This window comes from Eurosta solidaginis, chromosome 1, assembly GCF_040869045.1.
Source record: "Eurosta solidaginis isolate ZX-2024a chromosome 1, ASM4086904v1, whole genome shotgun sequence".
In the NCBI taxonomy this organism is placed as follows: domain Eukaryota; kingdom Metazoa; phylum Arthropoda; class Insecta; order Diptera; family Tephritidae; genus Eurosta; species Eurosta solidaginis.
Window position 1 is genome coordinate 369,862,252 of NC_090319.1, and position 15,996 is coordinate 369,878,247.

At 30.6% G+C, this 15,996-nt stretch overlaps 1 protein-coding gene across 12 annotated transcripts in view; it reads left to right on the forward strand.

Annotated features, from left to right (window-relative positions):
• kibra (WW and C2 domain containing protein kibra) overlaps window positions 1-15,996 on the forward strand; it is a 122,768-nt gene that overhangs the window by 79,150 nt on the left and 27,622 nt on the right. Inside the window, exon 1 of one of the 12 annotated variants that reach the window (XM_067762982.1) lies at window positions 649-1,967. The exons of the other annotated variants lie outside the window; for them this stretch is intronic. The gene's annotated coding sequence lies outside the window, so the exon portion shown is untranslated. Of the gene's footprint in view, window positions 1-648; window positions 1,968-15,996 lie in introns of those variants that run through there. 12 annotated transcript variants of the gene reach the window in all.

Below are 15,996 nucleotides of genomic sequence, written 5' to 3' on the forward strand. Positions count from 1 at the left end.
AAAAATAAATAAAGTAAACTAAAAAAATATTTGGAAAAACTATTTAGTTAAGTAGGAAAAGGCTAAGAAGAATTAAATATAATTCATAGAAAGATAGATTAGATAAAGTGAAATCCATAATAGATAAATCAAAATTGAAAAAAAGTTAAAAAAATTTATTTAAATAAAAAAACTAAAAAACAGAAAAAAAATTAGATAAAAATTAAAAAAAATTATAAAAAATGTAAAATTAATAAACTAGAAATCAATAACCCAAAAAATTAAAAAAAAATTATAATACAAAAAAGCAATAGATAAACAAAAATGTATTACAAGTATACAGAAAAAAAATTTATAAAATAGACTTTAAAGAAAATCAGAAAAAATTTATTAGGAAAACGATGACGTTAAAACCAAATATAATTATTAGAAAAATATAACAAAATTAAATCGACCAAAAAAGAAATTAAAAAACGATGAAAAAAAAAATCATTAAATGAAAATATTATACGAAAAAACAAAATCAAAAACGCAGATAAAGCACAAAGAGAGAAAAACATCAAAAAACCTTAATGAAAAATATTCAAAAAAAAATATTTATGATTAAAACGAACCTTAAAAAGAATCACAAAAAAGTAAAATAAAACAAAATTATAAGAAAAAAAAAACAATATGAAATCTATTACAAACTAATATAAATGAAAATAAAAAAAATTTCAATCAAATGAAAAATTTTAAAGGAATAACATAAATAAAACAAATAATAAAAAAACACTAAGAAACGAAAAAATCAATAAAAAAACTTTTTTAAGCAAAATAGCAAAACTAAGTACAAGAATATCATAAAATTAATTAAAAAATAATAATTGTTTTTAATTGTTATCGGACTATCGGACTATCACAAGTATCACATGTATTTCTCACCTTAATGTGCTAAGAAACTCTTTTTTCCGTTTCATTAGAAGTTCTTTTTGGTCTTCTTTAGGGAGATTACACATGCACGTTTGTCAGATCCGAAATTAGGTTTAAATTTTTTTTTATTAAAACAAAACAAAAAAAATATGAAAAAAATGTGATTCTCAGATATTTCATCAAAGTATTTTCGCAACTCATTGAATCAAAACTTACTCCATTATAGCTCAAGTAGAATTCATAATAAAATGTTGGCACACAAACACTTTCCAGGTTGGAAGTTAATATACTCTCGCATATCATTTACATTTATTTATTTGATTGAATTTATTTTGGCAGATAATTCCAAAATAAAGCTTAGAATTAACTAGACAAAAGTTTTAAGCTGTACATAATTCAGAATTAAGAATTGATTGCTATTTTTACTTAGGCACTCTACACACGAGCCACATAAAATATATCAAAATCTAGGTAACTTCGTTGGCTTGATTGTCTGACTATTATACGTTTACATATTAGCTAAAGAAATATATTTGTATAACATTTTTTGTTAAATATGTAAATGTGTCTCTACCGATTTTATAAACATTCACTGTATCCACACGCATAGTTAATTTTTATTTTGCCGTATTTGTTCGTTAATATCTTACCCAAAAAAAGAAACTAGCAACGGAATATCAGCTTAAAGTCAGAAATTTTATGCTAAACATATAAAGAAAAAAACAAGAAATAAAAAAAAAACTTAATGCAAACAAGTTTAAAGCAATTCAAAAGAAATTTAAAGCAATGTTAATTTGATTATCTTGTCGTTATGTGAATATTTGAAATATTGAACGGAAATTTCATAAACCACCAAAGCGAGCATCGATCAATGACCACAATTGACAATCTGCCATACCGAAAGGCTAGGGTTGTGCTAAACTAATGAACGTGAGGTTAGCGAAGCACTTTCGGCAGATCAAAAAATTATAAGGCTATATTTTGTTGGGTATTAGTCGCTAATTAGTTTCGAAGAGAAAAAATTTGTCTTCTTTTCTAAGTGCTTATTTTAGGGTGCTGCGTCTAGTTCACGTAAGGTAAGCGAAGCATTCTTGTAAAAACTGACTTATATGCACTGATTGAAACGGAACCTAGCTGGTATTTTGTTGCGTATTAGGCGCTAATTAGTGCTTTTTATTTTGGATGGTTCGTGAAGTTCAAGTCTACTTAGCGGTAGTGACTTTTAAATTTTAGTACTGCCGGCTTGGTTGAACTGCCCGGTCTCAATAACATAAAGACCTTACATAGACTGAACATGTCCATTGTGTTACCAGAATTTGTTTATAGAACTGGTGAACTGGCTGGACTGTGAGGACCTCACATAGACTGAATTTATGTGTGAACTTTTCTAGAAATTACCAGCATCGTGTTTTCATAATTTATTTATTTATTTATTTCTTACAGCTTATACTAAGCCTAGCTTATACCTATATATATTAATTAATATATAATCTAATTAAATTAATTTATCTGCATCTATTGACTGCACAAATGGAGTGAGAGATGGGTACCAGACGAATGACACCAATGCAAGTATTTTGCCAGTTGTATCTGACGCTGTTAACGTATTTAAAGTGCGAAGGCAACATCTGAACGGCGATGCACTTACTCGGATGAGTGATGCGTTACAGTATGAGCTTCGGCTACTTTTTCATACGTGGGAAAGCTTCCTAGTGCCAGCGTAGAGTAATCGGGATGTATGCAATGCTATTGATGATTCGAAAGTTTGCCCATCTTGCACTAGAATGGCAGTGTTCTACAGTAATTGTACAATTTGTGTTTAAATTTCCTTATGTTACTAGGTTTAACATCATTTGGTAATTCATTGTAGAATTTTAATCCTTTATAATGCAAATTACATTTGTCTGCTTCTGTTCTATAAGCAGGTAGAGTAAAATAATTTCTTCGTCTTGTATTTATGGAATGAACATTTCTTACATATTTTATGTTACTTTTCATTGAAATATTATTACGTATAATTTATTTAGTAGTATTTCATTTAGTAGATAGCTGTCATTTAAAAAAAAATTTGTGCCTATAGCTGAAATCTCTAAAAAGATATCGTTTCAGTGGCTTTTTAAGACATTGAATTATACTAAAAGATAATATTGTTAATTATAAAACAAAATCGCCGGTAGTATATGTTTATATACATATATACAAAATTTCAAATATTTATAACATAGCTAGCAAGGTCATTCTACGATTTGAAGCTAAAACAAGTACGACTATAAGTATCTTCCTTAACCTTTACAATGCCTGTGTTTTAAAATACGGACGTTTAAAAATCGGCACGTCAAATTTGAGCTGGTAAAATCATGGTATATTTATTAATCTCGCATAATCAACAAATTATTTATTTCGTGCTAAATAAATAAAAATAAAACATTTTCGTTTATCATTAATTAAAAAAATTAATTGATTGGACTTGATGAAATTAGCCTTTAATATTTGATTATATGCATGACCAGAAAAGTCGTAAAGATATGATCCAGAATCTAATATTCCGTATCTCCTGTATAAAACTAAAATCGCTTAATTCAAATCCAACACACCGAAGTATAACAAGAAAGTTTTTAAAAATATTAACCTAAAAGCTTCTTTACCGAAAAAGTTTTATAAATAAGTAAAGGTGTCTAAGTTCGGGTGTAACCGAACATTATATACTCAGCGTGAGCTTCAGTTGTACATTTCATTTCAGATAAATTACTTTTCTACATAACACGGCGAACCGCCCGTTAAAAAAATTGTCTCCCCATTTCCTCTTACAACAAAACTCGATAAGTGCAATATCATTGATTCAAACTTGATTTATATCTAAGTTGCCGTGGTTTTTAACCGATCCCGTCCATTTTTACTAGAAATATTATCTTATTCATCCACGACCCTTTTAAAAATCTTTTACATAAAAGTGGGCGTTAGGGACGATTGTGTTAATTTTTCTTCAAAGCATTCCTTATAGTAAAGGCAATCTCTCTGCCGAATTTTGTTACGATAGGTTTAACGATTTTTGATTTATGATTAATAATTTTTGTGAAATTGATTTTATTACAAGTAGGCGGTGCCACGCCAATTTTAAAATTGTTTCGCTCGTCTTCAATACCAATCTATTCTGGGTCCAGATAAGTTCGTGTACCAAATTTGGTGAAGATATCTCAATAATTACTCAAGTTATCGTGTTAACGGTAGACGGACGGACGGACGGACATGGCTCAATCAATTTTTTTTCGATACTGATGATTTTGATATATGGAAGTCTATATCTATCTCGATTCCTTTACACCTGTACAACCAACCGTTATCCAATCAAAGTTAATATACTCTGTGTGCCAAGTATAACAAAAACAAGCTCCCTGCAGTGTGGGAGATAGCGGTAGCCACACTGGTACGAACTAGTGCTTAAATCTGAGAATGTTTCCGAACCAACTAGGACTGAACTAGTTGAGAGCCCGTTAAAAATATCTGCAGTGCAGAGATGGATCGCTGAAGGGCCGTTTACAGGCGATTTCTTAATTGAGCAGCTCAAGTTTGGCCCAAACGCCTTTCTATGGTTAAGCAGGTGTGTCGTTTCAAAATTAAAGCGCGAAACAATTATTTTCACGTCTTTAATTTACGCACCTAATCTTATCATTGTCCAAAAAAAAAATAGCGTATTTTAAAACTTTTTGATATGACATATTAATTATTATGGAAAGGAAGGTACGTACATACATACATTTCAAATAAAGAGGATAAGATAACAACAGTAAATGGTACTTAATTATAAAAATAAAAATACTAGAATAAAAAAAATTATACTGCATAAAATAGTTTCATGCGTATTCATTTTCTTAGAAATATCTGGTGCACTACTTAGGATCGCAATAACAATTTATTTATTACTATTGAAAAACTCCTTTGTAAGAGAAAATTAATTAGTAGTAAATGTATGGCTTTAAGGGACATTTTCTCATATGATGCTTAAAATGTATCTTCCCTATAAGCACACATTTTTTTTTACAAAAAGGATTTTGGTTTTAGAATTTAATTGAGAGAACTGCCCTAATACTGATAAGCACTTGGTCCATACGCTTATGCTAGACTGGGTGATGGCGCGAATTTGTATATGCTGATAATGAGCACCTAGCAGCATACGGAATAGACGCAATGGCACCATTTTGATTAGAGTTTAAATAATAAAAATTGAAATAGTTAGGGCAATGTGAAACACGTCTTAAGCAAATACTTAACATTAGCTCAGTTAAAGGTAGTTTTTATTTGATAATGCATACCGCTATCAGACGATAATGAAGTTTTATTTCAGTGATTTAGTTATTGTTATATTGTAATCAGTAATATTTGACCAATTCCTGAAAACAAACATGAGAACGCCTTAAAACTCAAGACTTAGTAAGAAATGGAACAACGGTTTCTGTATCGTAGAACGTGATAAGAATTTGGGTATTTGGTATAGTCTAAAACAGCAAGATGTAAGAACTACTACCACGCTAGAGCTTGTGAGAAAGTGAGTACTGGGAAATTTTGATAAATTATCACAAAATATATTAAATATTCTAAGCATGCCACGAGAACAAAAACAATTTTAGATAACAACTTCAATATGAAAATATGCACAAGCAAGAAATCCTTACATCATACAAGACTAGTTTAGTACCTACTCTTAAAAAATATCAAAATGCCGGCACTTCTCTTAAGCACCTGTACATCAAATTGAAATGTGCGAACGTAACCACAGAAAGGTACAAGAGTTTTAAAAAGCATTGCATCCATTCTGATACGTCTGATTCGCTCTTTCTAGTTAAAGACAATGTTTAGGATGGGTGGCTTGGGAACCCGTTTTTTCCAGTCTTCTATGCAGCATACACATAATTGGTGTTTCATATTTGTAGTGGCTGGTCAAAATCATGTCTATTCCGACAGCAACATTAATAATTGAACACAAATATTAAAGAACTTTCTGAATAATAACATAAAAGGGCGAATGGTAAATGTGCTTTCAAAAGCCCAATAAACTACGCCTGCCTATCACTCACTCGGGAAGGATGTTGTGTTGCGCCAAAACCCGTCATTCCAAAAACTTGCTCAATAATCATTTATTTATTTATTTAAACTGTCCTTGAAACGCAGTTTCTTACAGACTATAAAAGTCGTTGGCAAAATAAACCTAAATTAGCATGGTGTTGTCAACTTTCATGCTGTGTGCGACAAATTTAAGAAACACCTTCTGTTGACGTTCAGTTCTTTTTATAAAAAATTGGTTTCACAAGTAAGTTTTTGCAAAATTAAGTCAACATGATTGTTGAAAGAAAGTGGTTCGATTTTCAAAATTCTAGCAAATGTCATTTTGAAGCATTTATTATGTTTAAAGATAGGCTAAATCGTGTTGAAGTTTAGCTTCATCATACGTATCTTTAACTATGACAAATATTTTAAGGTAATCTACATATAGTTAATAATTTGCGAATGAGTAGCAGCTTACTAATCTCATGAATAAAAAGAACAAATAGTACGAGGCCTAAAACGCAGCCTTGAGCGAAACCAGATGAAGCAATAAAAGCTTCAGAGAACACACCATCAATGGTGTCGAATCACTGTCTATCAGAGCTTAAGACTTTAACTACTTCAAAAAGCTGGTGTGCGCACAATCAAACTGCAGTCCAGTCGAGAAGGTAACATTGCCGCAGTCTATAAACACCGCTAAATTCGAGGCAACTGAACGCCCAGGTACAAACCCATGTTGAGTTTAACAAATAGGTGACTTCGTGGATTTTATTTATCATAATAATTATATTTGCTTTAGCCGGCATGCCAAGAACTGAAAATTAAAATAAGGAATTGATAAATTTGGAAAAATTCTTATCAACTTTCCAACAAATTTAAACTAATTGAAAATGACAACTAGTCTCAAAAAGTAATTTGACAGAAATTTAAAACGTCCCCTAATAAACAAAATATTTTAAATTGGAATGTCGTTCTTAAAACTTTATCATTATATTTATTTATTTATTTAAGTCAATGGTTTACAAACTTTACAGACTAAGAATTAATAATTAAAAAGTTTATGAATAGGCATAGTATTTGTTTGAATTCATTACGATTAGCAAATATATCTAAAAAAAGTAAATAGATTGAAGCTTATCAATGTTTGCATGAGCTGATACATATCTAATAAAGGCATTAGGAACTTACCCAGAAACCAAAAAATGTACATATATGATGTATGTACATACGTAAACTTTTTCGTAGAACGGAAATGCTTCCTCTCTAGCATACTAATAAAATTAACAGTTTCTTGCTTCATTTGAGTTTATGTAATTTCCAACAGCTTTTCTAGCATTCAATTTGTCTTTCACGTTACTCTATGCGTTGTTATGTATTTTTTAACAGAAAGTTGTCCTTTTTTTATAACTTTCTTTGGTCGCGTCTGTTTTCCAACTTTTTTTTTTTAATTTTATTAATTTGTTCTTTTGTTACATGTGACATGTTATGTGTTAATGAACCAAAATGCGCCTTCAAAGATGCATAAGAAAATATTTACATCTTGTATATCCATATAAATATACATACATACATACAGTAAAATATATCGTAGAAGAATTTACAGCTATTACTCACACTGTATAAGACATAAAACAAATCAAAAGCGCCCAACCATTCGTAAAAGCTTTTTAAGATAACTCACATTTTGTTTCACTTATCTTTATAATTTTTTTGTTATAATTTTGTTGTTTGTTAATACTTTGTATCGTTGCATATTGATTATAAGGCGCGTGCTTTTAATGTTTTTTTTTTATAAAAAACTTTTATCTAACACATTTCACCATAAAGCCTGAAATTTCATATCAATTAACTTCATAATGGATTCGTAACTAATTTGGTATGTCGAAATGGTGGGCGTAAACATTTTCATAGGCAAAGAAGAGGCTGCCGAATAGAAAACGAAGTTATCAATGATGGCATACCAAAAATTTAACAAAACATATTTTTATTGTGTAATATGTATCTATATTATAATATGAAATTTTGAAAGTCGTTTCGAATCGTTTATACTAAGAAATGTTGAACTTTATTTTGTTATTGCCAGATTTGAGTAATGTTGTTGTTGTAGCAGTGCTTCGCCACATCCAATAGGTGCGGGCACTAACAAATTGTCATCAATATCCTGTAACGTCAGTCCTAAGAAACTTCCTGTTTCAATTGGATTGAACCAAAGAGATAAGGGTGTTTAAGGCGTTGGTTCCACTTTACAATTGAAAATATGGTTGGTGTTATGTGGGAACATGTTACAAGCAGGACATACATTTGGTATATCGGGGTTGATTTTGATTAGCTAAAAGTTTAACCAATTAGAGTATCCAGATCGAAGTTGAGCTAGAGTGATACGCGTCTCTTTGGGAAGGCTGCTTTTCTCAACTACGAGTTCGGAGTATATTTCTTTGAGAACGGGGTACACAGCGCAATTGACGGCATAGTAATCCAACTCTTTTTGTGTGAATGTCTTTGAGAGCCTTTTCATGTTCCTTTTCTTCATATGGATGACTTCATAAGTGCCGAATTACTTCATAGTGCTTACCGAGAAACTTTCTTAAGTTCCTTGGAGGCGGGCCTGTTCAATCATATCTCTGGTTGCCCCAGATTTCTCAATTATATTTCATTTCTTATGTGAAGTATTCTAGTCTCACTGTGTATGTCGTATTCTGGAGAGACATAAGCAGACAACCCGTGGTAGACCTGAAATTTCCTCCAGGATGTTTCTTAAGCTCTAGCCACTTTGTTGTTGTCAAATCCCGGAATCCATATAGCTTTTCTTCATCACATCATTTTTTAATTATTTAGTTCTAAATATTTTACAACTTTAGTAAAAGAATGTACAACTTTGTTGGTTTTCTAGTTTAAGCACTCCAAATCTTTGAGCGTTTTTTACATGTTCAGATTTTCTGATTTTTTGGCGTTCAACTGTCAATTCAAAAAAACAGACTCTTCTAAAAAGTTCTTAATCTTCAAAACAACAAAGAAAGTTTTATCTTATAAGGAAAAACAAAATTACGGTAAATCTTGTGCTTTTGAATATTTTTTGTTATTGAGCGACAAAAAAAAAATAGTTTAGTGATTGAAAATTAGTCTTAGAAACAAGGCGTATCTATTACAAGCAACTTCATTCGCCGTGCAGAAGAATGTTAAGCCAAAGAAAAATTTGCATTGATTTCGATTAACGGACGAATTGTTGTACCAAGACGTTGTTGGGATAACAACACCTGATACAGAGTTCGCCTTACTTATAGATATAAATTTCATTGTCATTGGAAATTTGTATAGCAGATCAAAACTTTTATCAAACACTCCCATTTCTAGTACTTCAAAATGCCTTCCCTCATCTCTCCACAATTATCTTCCCAGCATCTTGAAATATTGATCAAGCTGTTACCAAATATCATTTTCCAATTCTTCCCTTATCTTTAAAAGTAGTCTTCAAGTTGATGTCATTGATATCATTCTACAATTATTGTCCAACACTTGGGCATTTTCAAGTTGGTCGATTTTCCATTCTCTTATCACTCTCCAACCATTGAAGAACTTAAAGTTCCCAAGTTGGTACCCAAATATATTCCTGAATTATTCTGCAACCTTTAAGATACCTGAAGTTCTCAAGTTATTATCCAGATATTTTTTAAAATTATTTTTCAACCTTTCAGAAATGTATAACTCTGAAGTCGATATCTAACTTTCTTCAATTATTCTGCAGCCTTTGAGAATATTATTAAACATCATTCTTCAATAAGTTTTCAATATTTGAGAAATTTGATGTTGTCAAGTTAGATATTAATTATTAATTAAAAAAAAAAATAATAATAATGGTACTCATTATGAAGTTATGAATTAAAACAAAAATGTTTTATTTTATTTGCACTATTGCAATCTTGCAGTTGATTTTAATTTGAGTATCACATTTGAGAACTAGTTGAGAACTAACATTTTCTCAACTTGAGAAACATCATCATTACAGAACTAAAAAAAAACTTTTGTTTTAAGAATTGATTTTAAAATTAACTACTGTTAAAACAATAATTGAGATTTAAGTAGTTTGTGAGTCTTCAAATTGAGAAATAAACTTCAAGACTTGATACTCAGTTCTAAATGCCTACTGGGTATAATTTGCATTTCTGTGAATTTTTATATTTACTTTTATGAAATTTTATAGTTAGTTTGTTCCACTTTTTTGTGTTTTTATTTTCGTCAATTCTTTTCGAAGGTCATATGTATGTACTTAGAAGGTTTGTGGGGCTTTGGTGGTGTGTTGTTAAATTTATATCAATTGGTGTGTCAAGGTTAACAGTTTACGCGATTCAAAAATATACAAAGACATATTCATTGAGTATATACACTTATTTTTTTTTTTTGTGTATTAGAATTTCTTAAAAACATATTTATTCTAAGATTTGTAGATTTTTGTTTGTAGCTACAAAACTTGAAAATTATAACAACAAAAAATGCAGACAAATAGTCTAATATAAGAAAAGAGCAGAAGCATTTGTTTTAAATATCGTCAACTTAAATTTTTTGCTTTATTTGCGATAGCTTAAGAAAATACTTGTATGAAACTGAAACTATGCAAACCACTTTCGAAAAGGGTTTCGAAAAAATTTGAAACTTCGAGACAATTTTACAAAAATATTAAACTTTTTATTGGCAGTTCTGTAATTTTTTTTAGTATGCTGTTTGGTTGCTCTATCAATTTAAGTCTCATAACATACGAGTAAGAAGTCTCTTCAAATTCGCATTGATTTTCGAATTTTTTTTTCCGAAGCATGTTATACAATTTCCTCCATACGAAGCAGTGCACGGACTTTACCACTTTATTGGTAGATCTACCAACTTTATAGCCCACTTTCATTTCCTACCACTTCTAGCACCAACGCCCAAAAATCTACCAACATTTGCCTTTGTAAGGAAATTAAGAAAAGATACAATTTCGAAGACGAAAAGTTACACCTTTTGGAAAATGTTGATGAAAAAAATATGAATTCTAGTCAAATGACAATGATTGTTCCCTTACTTAAAGCTTTTTCTTTTCACAAGACTTCCATGGAAATTCTTAACAAGGAATGGCGATCATTTATGCTATATGATAAGCAAATAATAGAAAAGATATTTTCCGACGATATTCTCAAAGGATGGATAAAATTTGGAACTGAAAAGTTTTCTAAAAGAAAATTTTAGTGAATAAATATTCTCCTTAGCAATATTACCTCACAGTAGTGCAGCCGCAGAAAGGTGGGTCTCTATAATGAACGACATAAAAACCGCCAAGCGTAATGGATTAAAAATTTCAAGCATTTCCAATCAAATATTAATAAAAGAGCATTGTATCGAACGGACTTTATTTCAGCCTCCAATTAAATTAATAAGATTTTATAAAAAAATTTACTTTGCAGAAGGTGGATTTTGTTCTTTGTATTTAATAACATCAATATGGAACTTGATTTTTCTTTTGTTTTTTTCTGACAATTTTTTTCTTGTTGAAATTCGGTTTTTATTTTGAAAAATTTGTGCACAAATTCAAACAAGAAATAAATTTGTTTATGAAAGAAATGTAGTAAATGAGCTCGCAAATATTTTCTTGCAATATTTTCATCAGTTTTTTATGAATAATTTTGAACGAAAATAAAAAAGTTTTAAGTAAACGATAACATGCCAAAGTCGGTTATTTTGTGGCAGAAAAATTCTGGTACATTGGAAAATTGTTGTTGTAATGAGGCGTATCGGTAAATTTTCCTCAGTATTTCAAGCTCAAAATAGAAAAAAAGCAAGTAAGATATAGGCATTAGCTATGTATATACAAATTTAATGATTTTTTTTTTGTTTTGTTTACATGTTTTTTTTAAGTGTAATTTTCGTGAAATGTGCTTTATTTGTTTTACAATAAAATATGATTTTTTTGTACAAATATAAAGTGTGGCTATTGTTTTCTTGAAAAAAAAAAATAATAAAAATCTACCAACTTCTACCACTATTTTAATTTTTCGTCTACCAACCATCTCGTTTTGAAAGTTCGTGCACTGATACGAAGGGCGCATAGCTTATTTTTTTGTAAGGAACAAAATTTGAAGAAACACCCTTCGCAAAAAAAATGTCAAAAATCAATGCGAATTTTGGGAGACTTATAACATTTGATTTGCTAAAGTAGAATTGATTTGGCTACAAAATTGCATACTCAAAAAAGTTCAGAAAAGTCTTAACAAATAATTTGAAATTTTGGTAAAATTCTCTCGATTTTTCGAAAACGTATTTGAGATTGTTTTTCATAGTTTCAGTTATATTGATTTTGCCACTGCTATTTTCTTTTACGCTCCTGTATATCAAGACTCGCTTAGCTTAAATATAGGCATATATATTAGGGTGGGTCCATTTGTATGGACGAAAGTTAAACGATATCGCCACATCGATTTTTCGATAGGATTTGGGCTTATGAAAAAAAGTTCCACTACCCATACTCAAAAAAATACATTTCGAGCCTGCGAAATTTAATTTTTTTGACTTTTTTCTACTTTGATTTTTAAGGTTTTTTTTTCATAACCTACTAAAAAAAATTTTATATGCCCTGTATACCCTGTCCGACCTAAAAATGTCCACTAAACACGTTGGCGATAACAGTTTTTTGGAAAAAAAAATAGCAGACATTTTTGGGTCGGACAGGTATACATGAAAATTTTACAATCAAATGAAAATTTGTTTATTACTTAGGTCATGAAAAAAACCCTAAAAATCAAAGTAGAAAACAAGTCAAAAAAATGAAATTTCGCAGGGGCGAAAAGTATTTTTCTTGGTATGCGTAGTGGAACTTTTTTTTCCTTAGCCCAAATTATATCGACAAATCGATGGCGCGATATCGGTTAAAAAATCGACCTGGTCTAATATATATACGTAAAGCAAAATAAATAAATTATATGCATTTTTTAGAATAATATCAACATTAGGTGATAGTCTAGTTGAGGGGTCGACTGCTAATACGCTACCAAAAATATCGAGAGAGTTGTCAAAAGACGCGTATTAATCTCGGGAACAATAATCGGATGGCGGAAAAGAAAAATTTTATCTATGTGCGGAGACATTTGCAGTTGAAGTTGGCGATTTTCATGTGGTTGTTGTTGTGTTGTACCCACTAAAAAGTTGTGCATCACCGTGGCGGTAGCCACCGTTATACCACACACCCGGACATGGCATGGCGTAGCCCAAGGTTATTTTTTATAAGCGCGGCCGAATGCCGCCAACTCAGAAAGGTGTTCTGCGCAAAAATACTATGGATCCCACCCCCGGTTTCGGAGGTACCCGCGGGATTTTTTCGGTTTTTCGTTAATATCTTTTGAACGAGGTAATATTTTTATTTTCCGCCTTCGGATTATTAATACTGATGTCGAGACGCGTCGTTTGACACCTCTCTCGATATTTTTGGTAGCGTATTAGCAGTCGACCCCTCAACTAGACTATTACCCAATATTAATAATATATAAATATTTATGAGTAAAGATGTTTTATTTAAAATGAGGAACCAAATAGAAGAATAAATTAAATGTTCGAAAAATAATCTTGAAATTTATGGACACACACGCGCTTACCCAAAATTCCAATTTTACCCTGCAAAAAACTGTGCCTAATTTATGTATATACAAAAATAAACAAAAAATTTTTTCTTTTTTATAAACTTCAAAATATTCCGCAAAAAAAATTTGCAAACATTTAAACAATTTTATTTACTTGCAAAACACATGCAGCTGGACTTAAACAATCTCTGTAAAAAAAATATGTAATTCTCAACTGGTTAGGTTCTAGTGCATTCGGTACCTATACTAGTTTGTATTGCATTGTTTTTGTATTTAATCTCGGAAAAAAGAACTTGGGAACAATTGGTTGACAATTTACATACACATATTTTGAATCGTTCCCGAGATGGTCGCGCTTATACCAAAATGGTGCTTTTACTGGAACGTAAGGGATCCATAACCGACAAAGGACCATCAACATCAATAACATTCCCCAAAACCTGCGGGAAGTGTCTATGTAGCGACAACTACAAAACAAGAATATCAATTTAATGTTAGAAAGCGTCATTTCGGTTTGAGAAAATATGGTTTTGCACTTTTCCACAAAATGTTCAATCAAAAAATCTTCTGTATTAAATAATATATGTTTCTTAGAAAGAATCAAAAGTACTTCAGAGTGTATCAAGTATACTTTCGATAATATAAAATGTACTTTAGAGCTACATTTATTACTTTTTATTTTATTTTAATGAATAATGTTAATTATAATAAAACAAATATGATATTGTCGAAAGTACAACTGGCACTTCCCGAAATGCATTTGTTGTTTCTAAAGTACATTTGATTCTTGCGAAAGTACATTTTACTTATCAAATGTATATTTGACACTTTCTGATGTACATTTGATGTTTTCGAAAGTACATTTCATTCATTTTTAAAGTACATTTGATGCGTTCTAAGATACATTTGAATTTTATCAAGTATAAGGACAATATCTAAAGTTCATTTGTCGTTTTCTAAAGAACATTTGGTTCTTTCATAAATATAATGGATTGTTTCTTAAATTCATATATACAGGCTTTTCAATTCATGTTATACATATGTAGATATCAATAATTTTATATTGTCTCAATTTTAAGCAAGCCGGCGCCAAAATCTGTCAGCTAAGCATGTGCTAAGCAAAGAATATGTCTACTAGCTTATCTTTATTGTTATCTATTCACGTACATTTATGAATACACTCGCTTCAGAAATATATAAATAGATATGTGGCTAAAATTTTATTGCCACAAATTAGCATAAAATATGAGCAACGGCAACAAAATGGCAACGACTGCTGCTAACACACTTAACAACAATATCAAATACCAAAAAAACAAACGGAAAAAAACAACGGTTTTCTTAACGTCAATGCGATTAACGCCAGCGGTTGAATAATACTTCCATATTTGCGTTAATGATCATAACAATAAGAATCCACGTTGCCAACTGGTGCGTCAATTTTACTAACATACGTAAAAACAGCACTGACTTACGTATGCGCTAATTTGCATGCGCTGTGTACAACACTAATGTTCGTGCGCTGATAAATAATGTTGTTAAAGCCCGGTTTTTCAGTATTTGGTTAAGCTAAGCTTAAACTAAGTTTGCTTAAACTATAGTCAAATTCAGACTCGAGTTAAATTACTGAGCAGTTTTTCAGTCACAGTTTAAGGCCGCCTTGGGATTGGCTTTTTTGTACGGCAACATTGGTTTTTTTTTATTATCTAGATAATTTTTAGATATGGCAACAGCTGAATTTTGTTTACCCAAAAAAAATGGAAAAAAATTCTCCAGCTAAATATATATCTATTTCCGGAGGTGATATACGACATCATTATTTAATTATTTTTAAACTAGATAGTTCTCGAGTTGATATCCAACTTAATTCTCCAGTCACTATCCAACCTTGAAAAATTTTGTAAAACTAAGAGTTTTCGAGTTGATCTCTAACATCATTAATACTTTCCAATTATTATCCAACTTTCGAGAGATTTTGAGAAATGTACAGTTCTCAAATTAATTTTCAACACATTTTTCCAGTTGATATCCTATATTGGATATCGAGTTGAGGTGGAGTTGAAAAAAAATTTCCAAGGTGATACCATCAAAACCTGTTTAATGTCAGACACACCTGGTTGATAGCAATAATGAAGCGTAATTAATCAAAAATAAATTCATTATAATTTACCTTATTTTCGTGAAAATACTGTAGTATGGAATTTTACATTTGAGTCCAGTCAGAAACCACAAGTTTTTAATTAAATTTTTTCAACTTCAGTAATAGCATTTTTTGCTTTGTAAAAAATTCCCTCTTTTGCTGAGTGCGCTACGATCCTCGAGTTGAGCTACTGTTTCTAAACAACTCTACTCAAGCCCAAATGCTTGCTGGGTATATTAGACGATATTTTGAACGAACGCAAATAACTGATAGGTTAAGTAGATTTTAACCCTACCAGATGGACCGCTTAAGCTCATCTTAAACTTC